This window comes from Prionailurus viverrinus, chromosome D1 (assembly GCF_022837055.1).
Source record: "Prionailurus viverrinus isolate Anna chromosome D1, UM_Priviv_1.0, whole genome shotgun sequence".
NCBI classification, from domain to species: Eukaryota; Metazoa; Chordata; class Mammalia; order Carnivora; family Felidae; genus Prionailurus; species Prionailurus viverrinus.
Window position 1 is genome coordinate 63,381,578 of NC_062570.1, and position 22,253 is coordinate 63,403,830.

General features: G+C 44.7%; 1 long non-coding RNA gene and 1 pseudogene across 1 annotated transcript; one reads left to right on the forward strand and one right to left on the reverse strand.

Annotated features, from left to right (window-relative positions):
* The first annotated feature begins 57 nt into the window (after positions 1 to 57).
* Positions 58 to 12,056, forward strand: LOC125176227 (uncharacterized). Its single transcript, XR_007156176.1, has 3 exons — positions 58 to 404; positions 2,624 to 6,312; positions 11,561 to 12,056. It is a non-coding gene; the product is annotated as an uncharacterized LOC125176227 (long non-coding RNA).
* Positions 12,057 to 19,088: 7,032 nt separating this feature from the next.
* LOC125146504 (TBC1 domain family member 12-like) lies at positions 19,089 to 21,859 on the reverse strand (annotated as a pseudogene).
* Between the last annotated feature and the right edge of the window lie 394 nt (positions 21,860 to 22,253).

Sequence of the window (22,253 nt, forward strand, 5' to 3'; positions counted from 1 at the left end):
CCGGTGGGGAGAACCCGAACCGCGCGCGGGAAACGGCTGAAGCCGGGAACGGTTGAAATGAGAGGGAGAGAAGCTGCAGCACGGAGCGGTCGCTGGCTGAAATAGGCTTCCGGGAGACAGGGAAGCGGCAGAGAGGGGAGGAGGGTGAGCGCAAGGGAGGCTCTGTAGGATTGGGAAGCCGAGAAGGGGAAACGGAGAGGAAGGAGGGGCGGTTTGATTGGGTGATCCATAAGAAAGGCGGATCGATGGGCCTGGAGCAGAGGAAAGCCAGAGAATGGGAAGTTCTCCTGAGGGGGTAAAAGAGGATTTTGGAGGAGAGCCTCTGTGCTCACTCCAGCAGGGAGGGTCGATCACCGGGGACAGGAAAACAAGTGTTCCTGTGGACTCCAGAAGTAGCTGCCTGGGTAAGCCTTAATTCTAATATGTTTTGATGACTGGCAGACCTCACTCAGCAGGACTTGGAAGACACTGCTGTAACTATTACAGGGTTAGGTTGTAATTGTTTTGAGCTGGCAAAGTGCAGATAACTGTAATAATCCTACCTTCCAATCACATAATGTGTAATTAACCCTTTCAAAGTGCTTTCCCATCTTCTAATCCAGTCCCTGCGACAGCCTTGGTAAGGTCATGAGATGGTTGCCTTGCCCTCTTTTTATAGGCAAACAAGTTAAACTCAGGTGAAATGATTTGCCCAGAGTCATAGATCAAGTAAATGACTGAGTAGAAACAATAGGTTGGTTGAGATTTTAGTGAAGCCGGTGTCGGGCAGTCTGAAATAAAGATAATTATAGCAGGAGGCGACTCTGCGACAAAAGGTAACACAGAGGTGATGACTTGATGAGCCCACAAAATAAAGTCTCCAGACTCAAAAAAATCATTACCTTCTCATTGATAAAGCCCAGGAGGCAGATAACCCTACCCTGCGCCTGAGGTCTCCAGGTCCCTCTATAGCGTCTCTGAGACCCTTCTATCAGGCATCAATTTAGAAATTGGGAGGCTTACTCTGTCTGGGCCGCCATAATAGAATGCCATAGACTGGGTGGCTTATGAACAACAGAAATTTCTTACAGTTCTGGAGGCTGGGAAGTCCAAGACCAAGGTGCTAGCAGGTTCCATGTCTGGTGAGAGATTGCTTCCTCGATGGCTATCTGTTTCTATAACACCACATGGTGGAAACGGCAAGGGAGCTTCCTTTTGGCTTCTTTCCTAAGGGTACTAATCCTATTCATGAGGGCTCTGCCCAAAGGACCTAATAACCCCCAAAGACCCCACTTCCTAATACCATCACTTTGGGGGGTTAATTTCAGTATATGAATTTTGGGTGGACACAAACATTCCGACCATAGCAGAGCTATAAAGGACTCACTGGTTAGTGGTATCAAATATGCACAAGCGAAACGGTCATTCCTTTGTCTTCAGGGGTGAGGCAGTGCTACAGCCTTCTATCTGTGTCTTAAACTGTCTTGCCTGCCCTCCCTATTGTTCTACAATGTGCTTGACCTTTCTTCTGATTGGTACGCAGGATCTGTATAACTTAGGTGTTCCTTTGATCTTTTGATGATGAACACTAGAGAGGATTCAGGGACTTTGGGATGGTGGGTAGGAGCCAGCTACAGGAAGGTCTAGAGAAAGCTTTCCAGGCGGATGGAATAGAGGATGGAGTCTATAGGGCAGGAATGACCTTGGTGAGTTGAGGAAACAGGGGCCCCAAAAGGCTGGAGCACAATAACTAGGGCAGAAAGTGGCATAAAATGAAGTCAGGGAATACAGCTGGGATCAAACTACAGTTGGGGGGAAGACAGCTTGGAGTCTAGGGTATTAAATCTGAGCTAGGGTGGGCTCCTGGAAGAGATAGGAATGTCCCTGTCAAAGCCCCAGCTGAATACTGCAGAACAGCAGAGGTGGTGAAACAAGAAAACCCAGGCCAACCTGGCTGAAACCATCTAAATGAAGATGATGTCGGGTGAACAGAAGGAAACATAAAGACCACTAGAGTGCAACACAAGAGTGTCAGTGACCTAAAGAACCTTATAAAGAACACACCAACCTCTCAAACCTAGACAAAGAAGGGTGTCTGAGAGGATATTTAAACCACAAACCCAATTCAAAGCTGCAGACTGTTTTAAGAGACTTATCTCAGGAGGACTCTGGGGGGCATCCACCTCTGAGGCTGGAGATGCACTTCCCCACTGTTATCTATAGAAAAATGGAAAATCTTTTACATTGTCAATGGAGTACATGGAAGTTTACTATTCACTAGCTCAGGGATTGTCCTCTCAAAATTTATAGCTTGACTACATAGAGTTTTAACTGATTGTCTGATGGTAGGTAGGGTTGCAATGGAGCATAATGAACTGAAGGGTAAAAAAAAAAAAATGCTGGAATATACCATCACCTGGTAGAATCCAGAGTCCTAACGAGCTTCTATATAATTCTAGTCTTAACTGTTACACTTGAGAGAAAATGATATAAACCCCATACATGTTTTTAAATGTTTGTTACCCCTTCTGTCCAAGGTTTCTGTACTGTTGCTACCTTATGCCAAGTCACTATCATCTCTCACCTGGATTATTAAAGTAACTAACTACTTAATCTTTCTGCTTCCATGCTTGCATCCTTACAGGCCTTCCTCAAACAGGAGTCTGAGTGTGGATCTTCTAAACACTAAATCAGGACTTCTTTTTCCCAATAATGGTGGGCTACGTTATTTGGATCGACCCTATAGCTGAAAACAACCTGAAACAGGAAAACTGAACAAAATATAAGAAGTATGTTTTTAAGATCAATGAAGAGATGACAAAACAATAAGGAATTGTCATGCCAAAAAGTGAAGGGAAGACTTAAGAATGGGTAAGAAGGCATGGGAGCCACTTTTGCCCTGAAGGTACTCTCATATTCCCCAAATTAGACCACTTTGACATCGTCATGAGTCCCAGGGCACGAAAATCAGAGGCACAGACTGGCCAAGTAGGGAGTCTAATAATAGACTGTGGTGAGCAGGCTCTAAGGTATCTCCTACCCCACTCCCAAGTGTAAGGGAAGGGACTTCCGACTTTAATCTTACCAAGAGAGTATGGCAAAGTGATAGAATGTCATTCCCATGACTGTTATGTTATAAAAGTGTCAGTCTTGTTAGTTACTTGGTCTTGTTAGTAGACACATGGCAGAGAACTTAGGGCAGCCTCTAGCAAGAATGCCACAGATTAAAAAAACCCACTGAATCCCAACAAATACAAAGGGAATCAACACCTAGAGTCATCATAATCAAACTACAATACCAAAGAAAAAAAGAAAAGTTTAAAAGCTGCTAGAGAAAAGGACAAATTATGTTTAAGAAACATGCTTAGTACATGGGAGACACCTATTATATATTTGTTAAATGAATAAACAATCACACATTACTTGGGAGCTCTTATGCTTTACTAGCTCTGTGACTTATGTCACTTGACTGCTTTGAAACTCAGTCTCCTGATCTTCAAAATGTAGATAATAAAACCTACTTTATAAGGATGATTATTAGAATTATATTCCTGGTGTAATTAGGTGCTTCAGTTCTGCACAGGCTCTCTCCCAAATTTGTGTTTCTGGTCTATTCTATGCAAATTTATTCTCTAGGTCTCCAGTTCCAAACATCTATCTTGAAATACTTCTATATCTAAAACATATTTCCTTCCTTCCCTTTTGAAGGGCTAGAGGCTTCAGAAAAACAACTCCTATTGCAATAACATCTGTTCAGCTATGGGCGGGGGGGGGAAGGTGAGTGAACAAACATTTACCTTAGGATGTGCCTGATAATTCCCCTACCTAAATAATACTCAGTAGAATTTTCCCAAACTCTGTCATGATAAGGGTTCCCTGAGGCAGTTGTTAGTAATACAGTTTTGGGGTCTGTTCCTCTGAACAGCAGGACTCCTTAGGTTTAGGGTAGAACCGGGAATCTGACTTTTTAACAAGCACCCGGGTGATTCTCACCTTCGTAGAATAGTAGGACTATAGCTAGGAGGTGAGGATTAAATAACTGGCCAAGCTACTGATTAATCTGAGTGAACAAATATTTCCTGCTGTAGGAAAGGGGAGAATAAAGTACAAATAAGAGGCTGGACCTGTGAAGGTATGGATGTAACATGGCTCATGTCTGGACAGGCTCACTAACTTAGAGACATAGATGTGCATAAAATATTTTAAGGCAAGAGGCTAGGCTACCATTGGATGGCCAATAGCAAACAAAATAGGAGTTCTGATGGTAGGGGACCAGGGAAAGCTTTGTAAAGGAAGTACACTCTAAACTAGACTACTGTCTAGACTTCCAGATTTTTTTCAGGTGAATTATAAATAGGAAATGGAATTCTAGGAAAGAAAAATAGTTTTAAGCAAAGGAATAAAGGTATAAAATGCCCAAGTTGGTTCTAGTGAAAGCAAGAAAACTGAGCTGTTCCTTTCCTAAGTACAGGGGAAATGCCTGGACAGGAAGGTGAAAAAGGGCCAGGTGGAAATGAACGAACAATTTGAAAACATAGTGCAGAAGATCTTACAAGGTTAGGGTTGAGAGGATGGGTGGGAAGAGGGAGCAGAAACCTGAAAACCCTACCATGAGACTAGGAGCCTCTGAGTCAGAGAAAACCCAAGATGAGGACCTCTGCCTCAGGACCCTGATTCTCACACCTTGAGAGAGGGCTTTCTGACCCCATAACTGACTGGCAAATCCCGAAACTTAAGCCCCCAAATGCCGAAACTCACCAATCTACTCCAGTAGTGAGTAGAGACCCTGTGATCCCCTCCTGGGATTTTAAATACGTCCCTGCCTACTCCAGTCCCTCCCCACCTACCCTGCACCTTTCATGTGTTCAAAAGTCCTGGAATACTTTTTGTCAACAGCAATTTCCTCTGCCCAGAATGTTTTTCCCTACTTTATTTGACTAACTTATTCATTTGTCAGGTCTCTGTTTATATACTTCTCACTGAGAGAAGCCTTTCCTACTCACTTGGTCTAAATGTCCTCCACTCCTCTGTAGATGCCCTTTGAATTTTTCTTCATAGCTCACACAAATACTTAAGATGACATTCTTATTTGTGTTTGTGGCTCTCTTCGGTCACACAGTAAGCTCTGTGGCTGTGTCTGCTTCCCTCCCCATTCTCTGCTCAGTACCTAGCCCAGGGCAATCTCTCACCATATTTATTTTAAAGAGACAGGGAAAGGGACTCTAAGCTTCTCCAAGATCCTCTGAATTCTCAAGACCCTAATGCCTTTCCTGCCTCCTTTTCCAGAGCTTGTGCCTGGGTTCGAATCCTGATGTCAGTATTTACCAACTGGGACACACTGGACAAGTGGTCTACACTGCTTAAATCTCAGTTTCCTTTTCCTGTCAAATTGAGAGGACAGTTCCTACCTCACAGGGTTGTGAGGAGGATTTATAAGAGCATCTAACAGTAAAACATCTAACAGTATCTAGAAAATAGTGGTTGATAAAAGTTAGCTGCCATTATTACTGTTGCTAATAACGAATCACCTCTAAGATTCAAGCCATCGGGCTTTTTTCCACAAGAAAGTTCTCCTTTTATTAATATACCTAAAGAGGTCTTATAAATTGATAAGAAAATGCAAAAAAAAAAAAGTGGATTCCAGAATTGTAAAATCACAGAAAAAAATGTTGAACATTTTAAATATATATATTATCAGAGTAGAGAGGAGGAGAGAAAGGGGCACAGTCTGAGTCTCAGGTACTCCCACATCTTAAAGTTCTTCCCTCTAGTGTTGGGGAAGAAGGAAAAGCAAACAGGCAAGTGCCTTCTTCCTTGATGGGGTGATGCTTTTGTGTTCCCTTCTCTGCAGGAGGTTTCTGCTGCTCTGGCTGAAGCAGCTTGCCACGATGCCCTCTGAGTGCTGGCTCTTACAGAGCACACGTGTGGTTCTTGAGAGGTCACATATTTCTCTACCTCTTATGCCCATTAAACCACTCCCCCTTTCCCCCCGCCACAAGAAATTCATGTCTGGGACTCACCAGTGATGTCTCATGCATGCAATCCACGAATTCCTGTGTGGCGTTTGCCATTCATCCATTCCACGCCTTGGAGTACTCCACTCTCCTAGAACACTGCTGTCACTGCTGCTAGGGTTTCACTAGCCAGGAGCCATGACATTTTCCTCCAAATGTAGGGGACACCCTACTCCTGACTCCACGCCACACAGATCCAAGATAAATGGGGTGGTACTGTTCTCCTGCGGGGATTCTGCAACAGCCTCCTCCAAGAAGATTTAGCTGCTAAAGAATCTAAAAGTACTCCCCCGGAAGTGGCCTTGGAGCATGACCAGGGGTGAGTATTGGCCTTCCGATCCTCCATGTCATTCCATTTTTCCCTCTTGTCTGTCTTCAACTTATTCCCTTCAGTAAGAGTCAGCATCCCCTGGAAAGTTGTTAGAAATGAAGACTCTCAGGCCCATCCCCAGACCTTCTAAATCAGAACCTGCATGTTAACAAAACCCCCAGGTAATTACTCTACACACTCAAGTTTGAGAAATACTGAAACATAGGATTCAATTTTTGAATTCTTCCTCTCTAGTTATTCAGATCCAAGTTCATTTTTAGCCCAAGGAGCTGAATTTTCCCCCTTTTTTGCATATACTGGTTATTGTACAGGAATTCCTTGGCTGCTTGAGCCCATGCAGTCTCTGCTATGGTAGTCCTGCAGGGATTCCATGTAAACAGCCTCACATCTGCTCTTTACAGGTACCCTAGTGATTTAAAAAATCACCCATCCCAGTATGATAGGTTATCATATACAGGTAAACGGTAGATTTTGAAGGAATGTTGAAATCATCGGCACCTGTAACTCCGTAAGCCCCTCTTCATCACATATGTTTTAAGATACTTGGAGATATTATGGAGGGAAAAATGATGGTAATGCGCCTATTGCATTAGTAAATGCACCCATTCACTGTGGTTAGAAATAAATAGCATAGCTTACACTGAAATTGTGTATGCACATGGTCCTTGAAGCTAATTTTTTCCTCAACCTATAACTTGTATCAGAGATTGGTTTGAGGACATTACTGCTCTCGGCAGAGAGACTGACAGGGGCTCTAGCTGTAGCTGGTGTCTGCCTGCCACTCCCAAGGTGCAGTGTTTCTGGAATTCACCCAAAGGTTCCTTGGCATGCCTCCTAGGATATAAGTCTCAGAAAATACAAGGAACTGCCTTGTGAGTGACTTTTTAGAATTTGTTGCATCTTCAGTATGGTTTGATTTCTCCATGGTTTTGACCAGTTGGATGAGCCAGCATTGTTGTTGGGTTTTTTCCACCTCTGGTAAAGCTAGCTCTAGAACTTCCTGTCTGAGGAATCTCATGGAATATTCAAAATAAGAAGACCCCCAAAGAGATGTGAAACCATGCTATTATTTTCCTGCTTGGCTCCTGTGTCCTTTGTGGTTGACAAGTTTCTTAAAGCCTGCAGGGTGTTTTTCCAGCTTGGATATGCTTGGATGGAAATTTCTGAAGTCCTACAGAACCTTTTTAGGGCAATAGTGGTTGGCTTATTAGAGGTTGGGAAAGAGGCTGTCTGTCCTCTTTGGAGCAAACTTGTATAGCCATTATGTTAAAAAGAAGAAGAAGAAGAAGAAGGTAGCCTTGATAGGGCGTGATCATAAAACAGCTTCACTTTCATTTCTGCTCTCTCTGCTCAGAAGCTGGTTTCTCAGGTAGGTCCCTGTAGTTTTTCCAGACACCCTTAGAAAAAAAAGTCACTTTTAGTCACAAAATAGTCTCATTTCAGTCACTGAAATGTCCAGTCCCATGTAATAGTTAAAACTCTGAACTTCATTTGAGGCAAATATTTCCCCTTCCTCTACTTCCCCAGCCAGGCTGATTCAGGCTGGAAACCTGGCATGAGGGAGAGGGAAGTAGGGGCCAGAGGAGCAGAGTGGTACAGCTGGCTTGTTTGCTTTCCCACCTCATGCTTCTACTGCTGCTCCTCTACTCCCTCTAGGGTGTGGGTCCTACAGGACTTGGGGTGGAGGTAAATGGAGGAAAGAATAAGAGGAAGAAGGGCCTTTAGGGGAACTGAAGCGCTTGGTGGTGGTGTTCCAGGACCTCGGTGGGTGTTCAATACAGACTCCTCTTACTCAGAACTTAAGTTCCAGGGACAACACTGGATGACAACGCCGCCTTCTGCTCGCCACTTGCTCCGCTGGCTTCTGCATTTGATTCCAGCCCCTGTTGCATAGCAGCCTCTGGTGGGAAGCCCACCTGGGCAGGGGTTCCTTGAAAAAACCCTCATGCTTATATTCTCCCTTCCCCCAGGTGACTCACGGGGTGCAAGCTCTTTTCTGTTCTGCGTTTAGTGGTGTACACACTCCTCATCACGGACTCTAGCCACGGCCTTTTGCTTTTAATTTTCTCTGGCATGGGTCGCATACCAGTCGCTTTGGCCCTCTCAATTCTAAGGAACACTGTTTTCCAACTAATCTTTGAAAGCCCTTTCTCCGGAGACTTGAGATGAGGAAAGGCTCAGCCTCCCAGGGAGGCAGTGGGGAGGGAAGGCCACAGTGGTTCAACTATTTTTTCCCAAAGTCTCTTTTCAAATTCCTCAAACCTCAGACCTTGAGGGGTTGAGGAGTCGGTGTTAATCTCAGGGTCACAAGACTGTCACCAACTAGCTGCTTTGCTGGTCTTGTAGGTGGTCTTACAAACTGCCTTGAACTAAGGGGAACTGTCACTTACTATTGTCTCCTTTTCCCTGGGCCTCCGCTGCACCCGGCTGCATCCAAGACATCTCTCATTTTAACATGTGCTTTCTAGCTCTAGCTATGCACCCTCGGGATTTCATTTTAAAGCCCCCGGAGGAGAAGGAAGCATCTCTACCTTTTTCGAGCATTATTTTAAACATGAGTGACAAGTTGCCTTCCTTTTTGTCTTTCTGTCCTTATTAACAGTTTATTACAGTATTTTGGAGGAGGATTCCGTTTTTCTTTTTTTTAACCACTTAGGAATGAGATTGGACAATTTACCATGACTCTGAATTGGGCTTCAGAGAAATAAGAGAATCCTTCTATTTTTCTTGTTGAAAGCCGTTTAAGGCAAATACTTTTAGATTTATGGGTATTTTCGTTTTACGTTGGAGCTGAAGTTGGGATTTTTAAACAAATTCAAGTTTAAAAATACATATTTTAATTTTCAGCTATTCGCATCAGGATTCAGAAGTATGGGAGAAAGGTGAAATGTGGGAGAAAGGTTGTTGTTGTTTTCCCATGTGAGTGTCCAGGCTGGTGAAAATGTGCGTGCGAGGAAGGAGTGCCTGCCTGGTTAGATGAAAGCCATGGGGCTAGCTGGGCTTGGAGGAGGGAGGTAAACATAATTCTGGAGTAATGAGGTGGTGCCTGGGAGTGGCTGAAGTATAGGCCGGTCCAGTAGGACCATATCTTTCCTAGCATATGGAGTGGCATCAGCATCTCAATCTTAATGATAACCGTATACAGGAAAAACTTGGAGCTTCAATAATACTATCCTTCCCACTACCTGATTCTAATTCTATTGGAGCTATTTACAGTTCAGAGCTGTAGGTAATAGCAATGCAAAACACCTGACACTGACACCACTCCCCACCCCCTCTACACACACAAGGGATTTAAAGGGATTCCCCTTTAAACTGGTTATAACGTCTCATCTGCTTCCTCATTAATGAGTTAAAGAAAACCATTAAGGGGCACCTGGGTGGCTCAATCAGTTAGGCATCCGACTTCAGCTCAGGTCATGATTGGTTCCTGAGTTCAAGCCTGCATCAGGCTCTGTGCTGACAGCTCAGAGCCTGGAGCCTGCCTCAGACTCTGTGTCTCCCTCTCTCTCCGCCCCTCCCTAGCTTGCACTCTGTCTGTCTCTCTCTCTCTCAAAAATAAAACATTAAAACAAAAGAATCTTTAATATGCATATTTGCAGGAGAGTCATACTTTTATTTTGAAAATGACCTTTTTACAGTTTTGGAGGTCTTTGCCCAAAAGGCCCAATGGATTCATCTGACAGAGAGCCAGGTAAACCAGAGAAGTGCACTTCCTATGGGCTGCTTAAGCCTGGGCATATCTCTTCTTGGCTCTTGGAGGTGTATCCAAAGTGACAGGGCATCTTTGCTATTTTCCTAATTTAAATTTTCCTCTTTATTTATATTTTGGTTTTGGTTCATTTATAGCCAGTACTCACTAGTAGCAGCAGTGATGGGAGAATCTGCTCTTATAGTCTAACCATTGGTGATCTTGAAAGGGCGGGCCTATGCCGGCCGACTCCATCTTGGTCTGTGTTCTCCACCTTGAGTAACCTCCCGCTCACCTGTTCAAACTTCCTGATCAAAACACACCCAGCGACCTGCGTAACAGGACTCCGACCCTTCCTCAGCCAATCGGCCAAGGCCACGACCCTTCCCCAGGCAATCGGCTGAGGCCACAGCCATTACCTCACCAACTGCCCCTAGACCCCTATAAAACTTTTGTGCTTTTGAAACTCGCTCTCTCTCCCTGGTATCTCACCGCTGCATCAGTGCAGGTAGGGGATTGAGCTCGAGCTAGCTCGAATAAAGGCTCTTTTGCTTTTGCATCAGACTCGGCTCCCTGGGGTGGTCTTTGGGGATCACGAATTCTGGGCATAACATTTGGGGGCTCGTCCGGGATCCCCAAGACCCCTGAGGGACCCCCGACCCAGAGAGCCTGACTGGCCACGGTTAGTGTCTGTCTGTTCTGTCTTTTCTGTGTGAGCTCATTTCTGGAATTCTGGTAGTGCCCGACGCAGTCTAAGTGGACGCACTGGAGGACCACGGGCCGGGAGTTTCGGAAGACGTTCCGATTCTCCCTTCTGGAGGGACGTGGAATCCCCTCAAAGGTCTGAGACGAGGCGGGTTGCTCCCGCTGGTCGGCGTGAGGCCATCGTCTTTGGAGGGATGTGGAATCCCCTCAAATGTCTAAGATAGCTTTCAGTTTTGCTTCCATGGAGTTGGAAGACTTTCTATGGGCCCTCTCTTTGTCTGTTTTTGTGTTTCTCTGTTTTGTTCTGTGGACTTACTGGACGGACGTTATGGGACAGACTCAGACTACTCCTCTCTGTTTTGTTCTGTGGACTTACTGGACGGACGTTATGGGACAGACTCAGACTACTCCTCTAAGTATTATGATTGATCACTTTAAGGATGTGAGGGGAAGAGCTAACAACCTCAGTGTGGAAGTCTGAAAGGGTTGGTGGCAGTTTTTTTGTTCTAGCGAGTGGCCAACTTTCAATGTCGGATGGCCACCAGAGGGGACCTTCGACCTCCCTACCATCCACCGAGTCAGGAGTATCATCTCTCGGCCTAAGACGGGCCATCTTGATCAGCTCCCTTACATTATCATTTGGCAGGACCTTGTAGAAGACCCACCCTCTTGGCTTAAGCCCTTCCTAGCCCCGCTCCCTCCAGAGCCAAAACCCATTCTTGCTTTGCAGGGGACAAAGAAGAAGAAAAGTCTTATCCAGCCTTCAGCACCCCTCTACCCTGTCTTACAGGGGGGTACTGAAGAAGAATTAATTTTTCCTCCCCCGTATAACCCCTCTAGGATGCCCGAAGAACACCATCCTCCCCCTCCGGGGAGGCAGACGCTGTTCCGAGAGCAGGAGGCGGAAACGCTCCAGTGGGAAGCCCACCCTTTACCAGACAAAGGGCTCAGAGGGAGCAATCCGCCTCCACCACTGCCGCCGACTCCACTATTCCGCTCCTGCGAGCCACCGGACCCCCAGACGCGGAGGGGAATCAGCCCCATCACTATTGGCCTTTCTCCACTAGTGACCTCTACAATTGGAAAGCTCAGAATCCTAAGTTTTCCGAGAAACCGGCAGGGCTTATTGATTTATTAGACTCTGTTCTTTTTACCCATCAGCCCACGTGGGACGATTGCCAGCAGCTTTTGCAGGTCCTGTTCACGACTGAAGAAAGAGAAAGAATCCTCAATGGGGCCCGGAAACTAGTTCCGGGCACAGACGGGAATCCCACCACCCACCAGGCTCAGATAGATGCCTCCTTCCCCTTAACTCAGCCCCAGTGGGATTTCAACATGGCAGAAGGTAAGGAGAGGCTCCGGGTCTACCGCCAGACTCTAATGGGGGGTCTCCGAATGGCTGCTAGAAAGCCAACCAATTTGGCCAAGGTAGGAAATGTACAACAGGGAAGAGATGAATCTCCGGCTGCCTTTTTAGAACGGATCATGGAGGCATTCTGTACCTATACCCCCATGGATCCAGAGGCTCCAGAAAGCAAGGCAGCTGTTATCATGGCCTTTGTAAACCAATTGGCCATAGACATTAGGAGAAAATTACAGAAAATAGATAGACTAGGAGAAAAAAGTCTGCATGACTTACTGGTGGTAGCCAAAAAGGTATATAATAACCGGGAGCCTCCTGAGGACAAGCAGGCTCGCGCCATGGTGGATGCCAGCAGTAAGCAGACTCGAGACCTGGCCAGAATACTACTAGCTGCCACTGCTGACTCCCCCGAGGAATGAGACCGCCGTCTCTGGCAGCTGGCAGACGACGCAAGAAAAGGTAAAGGAACCACCAAGGGGGGGAAGCAGAGGCTGCAGAAGGATCAGTGTGCATACTGAAAGGAGATAGGGCATTGGGCCCGAGATTGTCCAAAAAGGGCCGGCGGGAAGGGAAGCAAGACTGATCGAGTAAAAGTCCTAGAGCTAGATGAACTAAGTGATTAGGGGAGTCAGGGTTCGGACCCTCTCCCCGAACCCAGGGTAACTCTTAAAGTGGAGGGGACCCCTGTTGACTTCCTTGTCGACACCGGAGCACAACATTCGGTCCTCCGCACCCCACAAGGAAAACTAGCCAGCAAGAAGTCCTGGGTACAAGGGGCAACTGGTATGAGCCAGTATTCATGGACTATCCGAAGAACAGTAGATTTGGGAATGGGCCGGGTATCCCACTCCTTTATGGTAATACCAGAATGCCCCTACCCGCTGTTAGGACGGGACTTACTGACCAAGATTGAAGCTCAGATAACTTTCAGAAAAGGGGGGCCTCAGGTCACCGATGGCAAGGGCCACCCCATCCAGGTACTGACCATGAAACTGGAGGATGAATACCGCCTCCACCAGGAGGCGCTCCTGAGAGAGGATAATATAGACAGATGGGTACAAGAATTCCCCTTGGTTTGGGCAGAGACGGGGGGAATGGGACTAGCCACTCACAGGACCCCAGTCCTGGTTAGAGCTCAAGCCAGGAGAGAGTCCGGTAAGGATCAAACAATACCCCATGTCTCAGGAGGCCCGGAAGGGGATCCAGCCACACATCCGGAGACTACGAAGCCTAGGGGTACTAGTTCCTTGCCAGTCTGCCTGGAACACCCCCCTACTGCCGGTCAAAAAGCCTCACACAAATGACTACTGACCATTACAAGACCTCTGGGAAGTAAATAAGAGGGTTGCGGACATACATCCAACTGTTCCCAACCCATATACTTTCTTGAGCTCCTTGGCGCCCTCCAGAGTCTGGTATACTGTACTAGATTTAAAGGACGCCTTCTTCAGTCTGCCGCTGGCACCCCAGAGCCAACCCTTGTTCGCCTTCGAGTGGCATGATCCAGAGGAGGGCTACAGTGGGCAACTCACCTGGACACGGCAACCTCAAGGATTCAAAAATTCACCCACCATCTTCGACGAGGCACTACACGAGGACCTGGGTGAGTACAGAAGGGAGCACCCTGGCCTCACCCTTCTACAGTATGTAGATGACATCCTGATTGCTGCCGACATGGCCAAAGACTGTGAGCGAGGGACCCAGGACCTGCTGGCTACCCTGGGGGCCTTAGGGTACCGGGCATCCCTGAAGAAGGCTCACATATGCAAGGAGAGGGTAAGTTACCTGGGATATATCCTGGAGGGCAGACAACGGCGGTTATCAGATGCCAGAAAAGAAACTGTCCTAAAGATCCCTACTCCCACCTCCCTAAGAGAAGTGAGGGAATTCCTAGGATCAGCCGGCTACTGCCGCCTCTGGGTTCCAGGTTTAGCTGAGATTGCCAGGCCCCTATATGAAGCTACCAAAGAGGGGAAAACATTTAAATGGACTGAAAAAGAAGAAATTGCCTTTAATCAGTTAAGAAAGGCCCTCCCAAGTGCCCCAGCCCTGGGCCTACCAGACATTACGAAACCCTTCTACCTCTTTGTAGACGAACATAAGGGAATAGCAAAAGGGGTTCTAACTCAAGCCTTAGGCCCCTGGAACCGCCCAGTGGCTTACCTGTCTAAGAAACTAGACCCAGTGGCTGCCAGTGGCCGCCATGCCTAAGAATTATTGCGGCGACAGCACTCCTAGTCAAGGATGCAGACAAGCTGACCCTAGGACAGGAGATCTGGATCACGACCCCACACGCCATTGAAGGGGTCCTGAAACAGCCTCCTGACAGATGGATGAGCAACACATGTGTGACTCATTACCAGAGCCTCCTACTCAACCCTCCACGAGTGCGGTTCCACCCCAGTGCAACCCTCAATCCTGCAACCCTGATGCCCGACCCTGACCTAGGTGCTCCATTACATGACTGTGTGGGAATCCTGGAACAAGTACATGGATTCCGGACGGACCTGACCGACCGGCCCCTCCCCGATGCCGAGGCTACTTGGTTCACTGATGGCAGCAGCTTTGTGCAAGACGGACACAGGTATGCGGGTGCAGCGGTGGTCACCGAAACGGACATCGTATGGGCGGAGGCTCTACCCTCCGGAACGTCAGCCCAGCGAGCAGAGCTCATAGCCCCCACCAAGGCGCTGATGCTGGGAGCTGGAAAACGGCTTAACATCTACACAGACAGCCATTATGCATTTGCCACACCTCATATTCATGGGGCAATTTATCAGGAGAGAGGGTTACTGATGGCAGAAGGACGGACTATAAAAAATAAGCAGGAGATACTTAACCTGCTTACGGCCTTATGGCTTCCTGCCAAGCTAGCCATTATCCACTGCCAAGGGCACCAAAAAGCTGATAACCCAGTAGCTAGAGGTAATTGAAAGGCTGACCAGGCAGCCAAAGCAGTAGCCCTTACTCCAGTCCCCACCATGACCATACAACTAACGGACCCAGGAGACCCAGTTTTACCAGACCAGCCCAAATACTCCCAGGAGGCGTTACAGCGGATCAAGAAACTCCCCATGGCCCAGGAGATAAAGGGATGGTGGTATACACCTAACAAGGAGCTCGTGCTGCCAGACCAGCTCGGAGTCTCAATATTAGAGCACATGCATCGGTCTACTCACGTGGGGGCCCGAAAATTAAAAGACTTAACCCAACATGCCGGAATCAAGATTCACCAACAGGACACCAAAATAGAGCAAGTTGTATCTGCCTGCAAGACCTGCCAACTCACCAACGCGAGAGCCACATCAAATAAAAAAAGGAACCAGGCTCAGAGGCACCAGACCGGGAGCCCAATGGGAAGTTGACTTCACTGAAGTCAAACCAGGAAAGTATGGTTATAAATATCTTTTAGTATTTACAGACACCTTCTCTGGCTGGGTGGAGGCATACCCAACCAAGCATGAAACGGCTCAGACGGTGGCTAAGAAGCTACTAGAAGACATCTTACCCAGGTATGGTTTTCCTGCCATGGTAGGATCAGACAATGGACCAGCTTTTATCTCACAGGTAACACAGGCAGTAGCCAAGGCGGTGGGGGCAAACTAGAAATTACATTGTGCTTATAGGCCCCAGAGCTCAGGACAGGTAGAAAGAATGAATAGAACCCTAAAAGAGACCCTTACCAAATTAACCATGGAGACTGGCGGGGACTGGGTGACTCTCCTACTGTACGCCCTTTACCGGGTTAGACACTCCTTACACTCTGGGTTTTACTCCCTACGAGATCATGTTTGGCAGGCCATCCCCTGTTATTCCCAGCCTTCGAGCTGAACTTATTGCTGAGTTTAAAGATCAAGAACTTTTTCTTTCCTTGAGAGGGCTCCAGAGGGTGCACGAGGACATTTGGCCGCGCCTCTGTGCCATCTACGAGGCTGGCCCGACCCCAACACCTCATCAGTACAGGCCGGGAGACTGGGTCTATGTCAAAAGGCACCACCCTCGAGCCGCACTGGAAGGGACCCTACATCATGGTGTTGACAACCCCCACCACTCTCAAAGTCCATCCCACCCACGTTCAGCCAGCGGACCCCTCCTCGATCCGGAAGGACTTCGTCACGCAATGGGCCATCAGTCGGGACCAACACAACCCACTCAAGCTCAAGCTACAGCGCATTCAACCCACCTAATATTGCTAACTCTGTTAACTCTGCTTGTCATTGCTCATGCTGCCGGGAGTCCCCACGCCCCCCAAAACATCACCTGGCAGATCATAGACACCAGCTCGGGGACAATACTTAATCAGACCTCCCAGAGCCACCCCAGGGACACTTGCTTCCCAGAACTTTGCGTAAACCTCCAAACTCTGTTCCCCTTGTCACCATAAATGCAGCCGGTCCCATGATTGGGTCCGTAAGCTACATGACAAGGGGGGAATGAAAGGGCGGGCCTACGCCGGCCGACTCCATCTTGTTCTGTGTTCTCCACCTTGAGTAACCTCCAGCTCACCCGTTCAAACTTCCCAATCAAAACACACCCAGCGACCTGCGTAACAGGACTCCGACCCTTCCTCAGCCAATTGGCCGAGGTCACAACCCTTCCCCAGCCAATTGGCTGAGGCCACAGCCATTACCTCACCAACTGCCCCTAGACCCCTATAAAACCTTTGTGCTTTTGAAACTCACTCTCTCTCCCCGGTATCTCACCGCTGCGTTGGTGCAGGTAGGGGATTGAGCTCGAGCTAGCTCGAATAAAGGCTCTTTTGCTTTTGCATCAGACTCGGCTCCCTGGTGGTCTTTGGGGATCACGAATTCTGGGCATAACAATCTTTATAACTGGGTTAATGGATTATAGAAATCTATTCTCTGTTGGGTGAGAGACAATGGAGAATCTGGATTGTTAGTCCTTTTCATTTGTTTGTCAGTTTTGAGCCCCAATCAAGAGTCACACTGAGAAGGCAATTTTCATACCAGGCCTGGTAGAATTTGGGATTTCTGCATTTACTTTTTTTTCTTCAGACAGAGAGAAAACGCAGGTAGGAGACAGGAGCAGAGGCAGTGCAGAGAGAATCTTAAGCATGGAGCTTGACATGGGGCTCAATCCTACAACCCTGGGATCATGACCTGAGCCAAAATCAAGAATTGGACACTCAACCACGGAGCCACCCAGGTGCTCCTATATTTATTACTTTTGACTGAAATTTATCTCTTTATCTGTCTCTGTATGTGTATGTGTCTGTAGTTTAGAAAGGGTTTTCATCTCTCATTGTATGACTGTATAATATTTTTCACCACTAGAGGTATTAATATATTTGATTACAAAGAGTTCTTTTCTGATTGGCTAATAGGGATAAATATGTGCATAAAGCAAATATTCCTAAAATTCTTAGAAAGCAGTGAAACTAAACTTCTAATACTTTAAAAGTGCTACATTAAAATATATACTTACACCAACTCAATAACATTTTTAAAATTCAAGTACACAAATTTAAATACATCTTCACAAAATGAAATTAGTTTAATATTTGGGGTTTAATAATAGCTATGTTTTCTCTGATTTATTAGTGTTAAGTATAATTCCTAACAGTATTCTACTTGGATACTTTTTTTCTAAGCTTATACAGATTTTACTCATCATCAAATAAGTTAACATTACTCATAATCCTTAAGATTATGAAAAAAATGGAAATTTGTGCATAGCTAAATTGAATCATTATTCTTAAAAACGTTTTATTTCAGTGGTAATTTTGTTTTGTACTGTGTCAGGTTAAAGATAATTTCCAAGAACTTTAGGTAACTTAAAACTTAAGCTTTGTGTGTATATGTTGGAAACTGTGGGGCGGGGATAGGGGGGTCTTAACTATCAACACTTACATATTAGAAATTGAAATTGAGAAATATTTATTGAATCACTTGAAGATAGCAAAAATGAATGCACTGCATATTAATAACATCTTAAGAATATTATACAACTAGTTCTGACATTGCAGATGCCCTGAGATGGATCTTATAATAACGTATAAGTTTGTTCCAGAATATAAAATGAAGACCATAACTTGGAAATTTACCATTTTAAAATATACAGTTCAATAGCATTAAGTATACTCATGATGCTAAGTAACCGTCACTACCATCCGTCCCCAGAAACTTTTTATCTTCCCAAGCTGAAACCCTGTACCCATTAAACAAAACTCCCCAGTTATTTTCATTTGTTTGTCTGTTTTGAGCCCCACTCAAGAGTCTTATGCCCACTGAGAAGGCAATTTTCATACCAGGCCTGGTAGAATTTGGGATTTCTGCATTTACTTTTTTTTTTTTTTAAGACCCTAGCAACCACTATTCTTTCTGTCCAGAAATACATTTTATTTGCTTTGGTTTATAAAACCTGAGTCTGAAAAGCTGTGAAGTGTGTTAAAGTCTTTGCAAAGTTTGCCCAGTTTTGACGGTCTCGTTTCCTTGGTTTACTGTTTATTGCCTTCTCCTCTAACATGAAACGTTTTCTTCTGTGTAAACTGTCTAGATTGCATAAGGTTGTCTTAACTGAATAATTTTCTGTGCTTTATGTTAACTTTATTATGTTCTTGATTATTTTTAAAAGCAAACAATCTCCTTACTTAGGAAAGAATTAAGGTTCTTTATGCTTAAAATAAGGTTCTTTACGCTTAAAAATAAGTCACGCTTATTTTTAGATGTTTTGTTGTCACTTTGAAATGAAGCCAAGCATTGTTTCTTAGGTACCCATGATCCTATCTTAACTGTTGAAATCTCCTGACAACTAAATGGGTTTTGCCTCCCTAAAATCCAAAGATTTGTTCTTTTAACCCATAAAAGAGAGGTGTTAAAGATAATTAGGTTTTATTTGTTATGTTATTCTTTGAGTTTCATGGAAAGAGTCATTCAAATCAGAAAAGATGCTCTGTGTTCCCTAGGTTAGATTTATATAGGTAAAATAGTATTACTATAAATATTTTACTATAAATATATTACCATAAATATTATGGGAAGTCCCTGAAGATTTGTCAGTGTTTCTATTTATCAGCATCCTGATGGTGCATTGTCTCATGTTAGCAACAGGAATGTGGTGTGACCAGTCATAATTTCAGTTATTTTTAAATGGTTACTTACTTGGAACTTCACTTCTTTCATTTGTACCTCACATAGAGACCACTGGTTTTCATTTAGGGATAAACATCAGACTTATCTATAGGGTTTTTATTAAAATACTGATGTTTAAGACCTACTCTGGATCTCTCAACATTGTTGATACATTTTGTGTATGTTCTTAGTATACTGCATATATATATTATGACTCAGGAATTTTGCATATTTCAAGAATATTTCCTCTGTAAAAAAAAAAGCGTGCTCATCTGTTATAAATCAAATGTCATATTCACTATTATCTTTGAAAATGGCCTTAGTCATTATATGTATAGACATGTTGACTAAAGCTTTATTTATTTTCTTGGATACCCCTTTGTTTTGCATGACATTGAAATAACCAAAATTCTTTGTCAGTTGCATCAGTCTGGTTATGAACGCGCTTCTGTAATTGACATGGTCATTTTAAGTCTCTGGCATCTACAGATAGTTTTATTACTCAGATACTTCCCCAAAGGCTCTGCAGTGAGCTGCAGGCCAGACAAGAGTTACATCTTCAACAAAGAAGCATGATCTCAGAGCCCATGGAAAAGGACTGTACTAGATACTTTAAACTGTTGACACTCTGAAGAATAGATCTTGGGTACAGGCTTCTGACGTCATTGCCTAAACAATTTTAAGACTGTACAGTGGGTTGAGTCAAGATTTCCAGAATTCTTTGTAGTCAAGAAGCTGATAGGTTCATGATACTGCTAACCTAAGATCCAGAAGAACAAGACTTAATTACACAGGAGTGAATGAACTGATAAAAGATGATTGTAGGTATTTGTTTGGAATGTTGTTGATGTTGTTTTAATGTTGTATTTTCTGGATATAAAAGGAAGCCCTTTCTCTTATGTAAGGTATCCAATAACCCATAACAATTTAGTAGATTCTGATTTTGTGAACTAAAATGGAATGTTCTTAAGTGATATTCTCCCTGCCTGACACCCCCTCCCAAATCCAGAAACGTTTATTATACGTACTTACTTTTAGATGGTAATAGAGTTATTTGCATAGGTTCAGTAAGAATCTAACCACCTTTTTACTGGCTCTAATTGGAAAATTTGGTATGCAACCAAGGCCTTGTCTGGAATGTCATATTTAAGAATGACCCTTATTTAATGGGGTACTACCAGCCACTACTTTTCCCCCCAAAACTATTTTAAAATATTGCTTTCAACTGTCCACCCCAAATTATGAAGTATGAACTAGGAATTTACATTTTCTCCTTTGTAAAATGGCTCTGCTTACAAAATTTTTTCTTAATAATATTGTTAACAGGTTACTCATTTCCTTTACTTCGGACACAACATTCAACATCAGCTGTTTTCCATCTCTTGATTCTTTTGGATTTCTCCAACTTTCCTCCATGCTTTTTACATAGGAAAAAAAAAACTGTTACCAAAAATACTTGTTTTACATTTCGGTCAGTCTGATTTATGAAGATTAGCTGTTCAAAGCAGTGCTGTTATTCCTGTCTCCTTCCTTAACATCCTTCATTATGGACACAAAGCCCAGTTCTAAACAAAAATTCTTCCCCATCTCTGTGAAATACTCTCAAAATGGACAAGCTGGACCAAGTAGAGTAGTGGTTTGTGATACAGTGTGAAGATGCAGTCCTTTATCATGTATATGTCTGGTTATATATATATTAAGACCATAACACTTGATATGAAGAAGCACTTTGAAGAGATTTTCCTCAAAGAAGGCTTCAAATGTTCAACACCTTATTGCAGTCCACAGAGAAAAAGGCCAGCTGGCATGGCTTATTCATGAAACTTCCAAATATAATGAAGGCAACTGTCTCTTCCAAATTGAGAGTGAGCACCGCCTCGATGAAGGACATCCCTTGGACACAACCAACATCAGGTGTGTAACATGCATTTACTCCTTAGATATTACAGAAAAATACTCTGGTTCAGACCATCTTTCTGAAAGATGTAGAGATGGAATGCATAGGATATGTCCAGCTTAATTGTGGTGGGCATTTGGATCATCAACAGATACACCTTCTGTATCATGTTTAGAAAGAATGTGTTTCACCAAAGCTTTTCCACTGTTCCTTTCCTCTTGAGAGAAACATTTCACAAAGTTCAGGGGTGATACAGCTAGACTCTGAACTTTTACCATGAACAGTAGGGAGAAATCCCTGCACCCCAATTCTCAAACTTTTTTCTTACTATGCATTACTTCCCAATTGGGTGATATTTCACGGGTCCAATTTACCATTGCATTTGTAAGATTTTCTTTATGCTTAAATCTTTTTTTTTAATGTACTGCTTTAAATTACTCAATTTTGAGACTCAGCTCAATGGTCTAATGTTCCTGTCATTGAGGTAAATCTTCCTCCACAGATTTGACAGGAAGATTTCCCTGGAGTAGGCAAAGATTTCCTAAACAGGACACAAAAGCAATCATCAATCACAGGATGGTCCATACTCAAGAATCAGAACAGTGCTAGAAAGTGGCTCAAATTCAAAATTCTCATGTCCTGAAGACCAAAGTGGTGGTTTACAGGTCCTCCCTGTTTGTGTTTCATATTCCTGCTGAATGATTTTTGGAATTTTTCTGAAGATTCTCTGTGGGAGGGAGTTTACCATTTTTCACCAGGAGCACTATGGACAATTGGTCGGCACTCATTTCGCCATTTTTGTTAAAGGTTTCAGACAACCAAGGGCAGGTTGAGGGTCTCAATCTATCTCTGTCTCAGGGGAGGACTGCACCCTCCTCAGACCCCTGAGGCTGACTTCTGGATGCTCCAAGTCTGTTTTTGGTGTCCCCAGCCACCAAGCAGCAGCTCTGTGGAGGACAGGATGCCTACACCATCAGTCACCCCATTGCCAGGCCCCCTAGGTGGGCATGGCCACTGGGACGAGAAATGAGAGGCTCCTTGTTGACCTGGGGAAGTTGTTGTTGCCAGCTGTTGACCAGTCAATTTTATAGAAGGTTGACTTTATGGAGACAGTGCTGACAAAACCCTCCCAGATAAACTGGTTTACAAGTTCCAACCTTAGAGCTGGTAAGGGAGTTTATG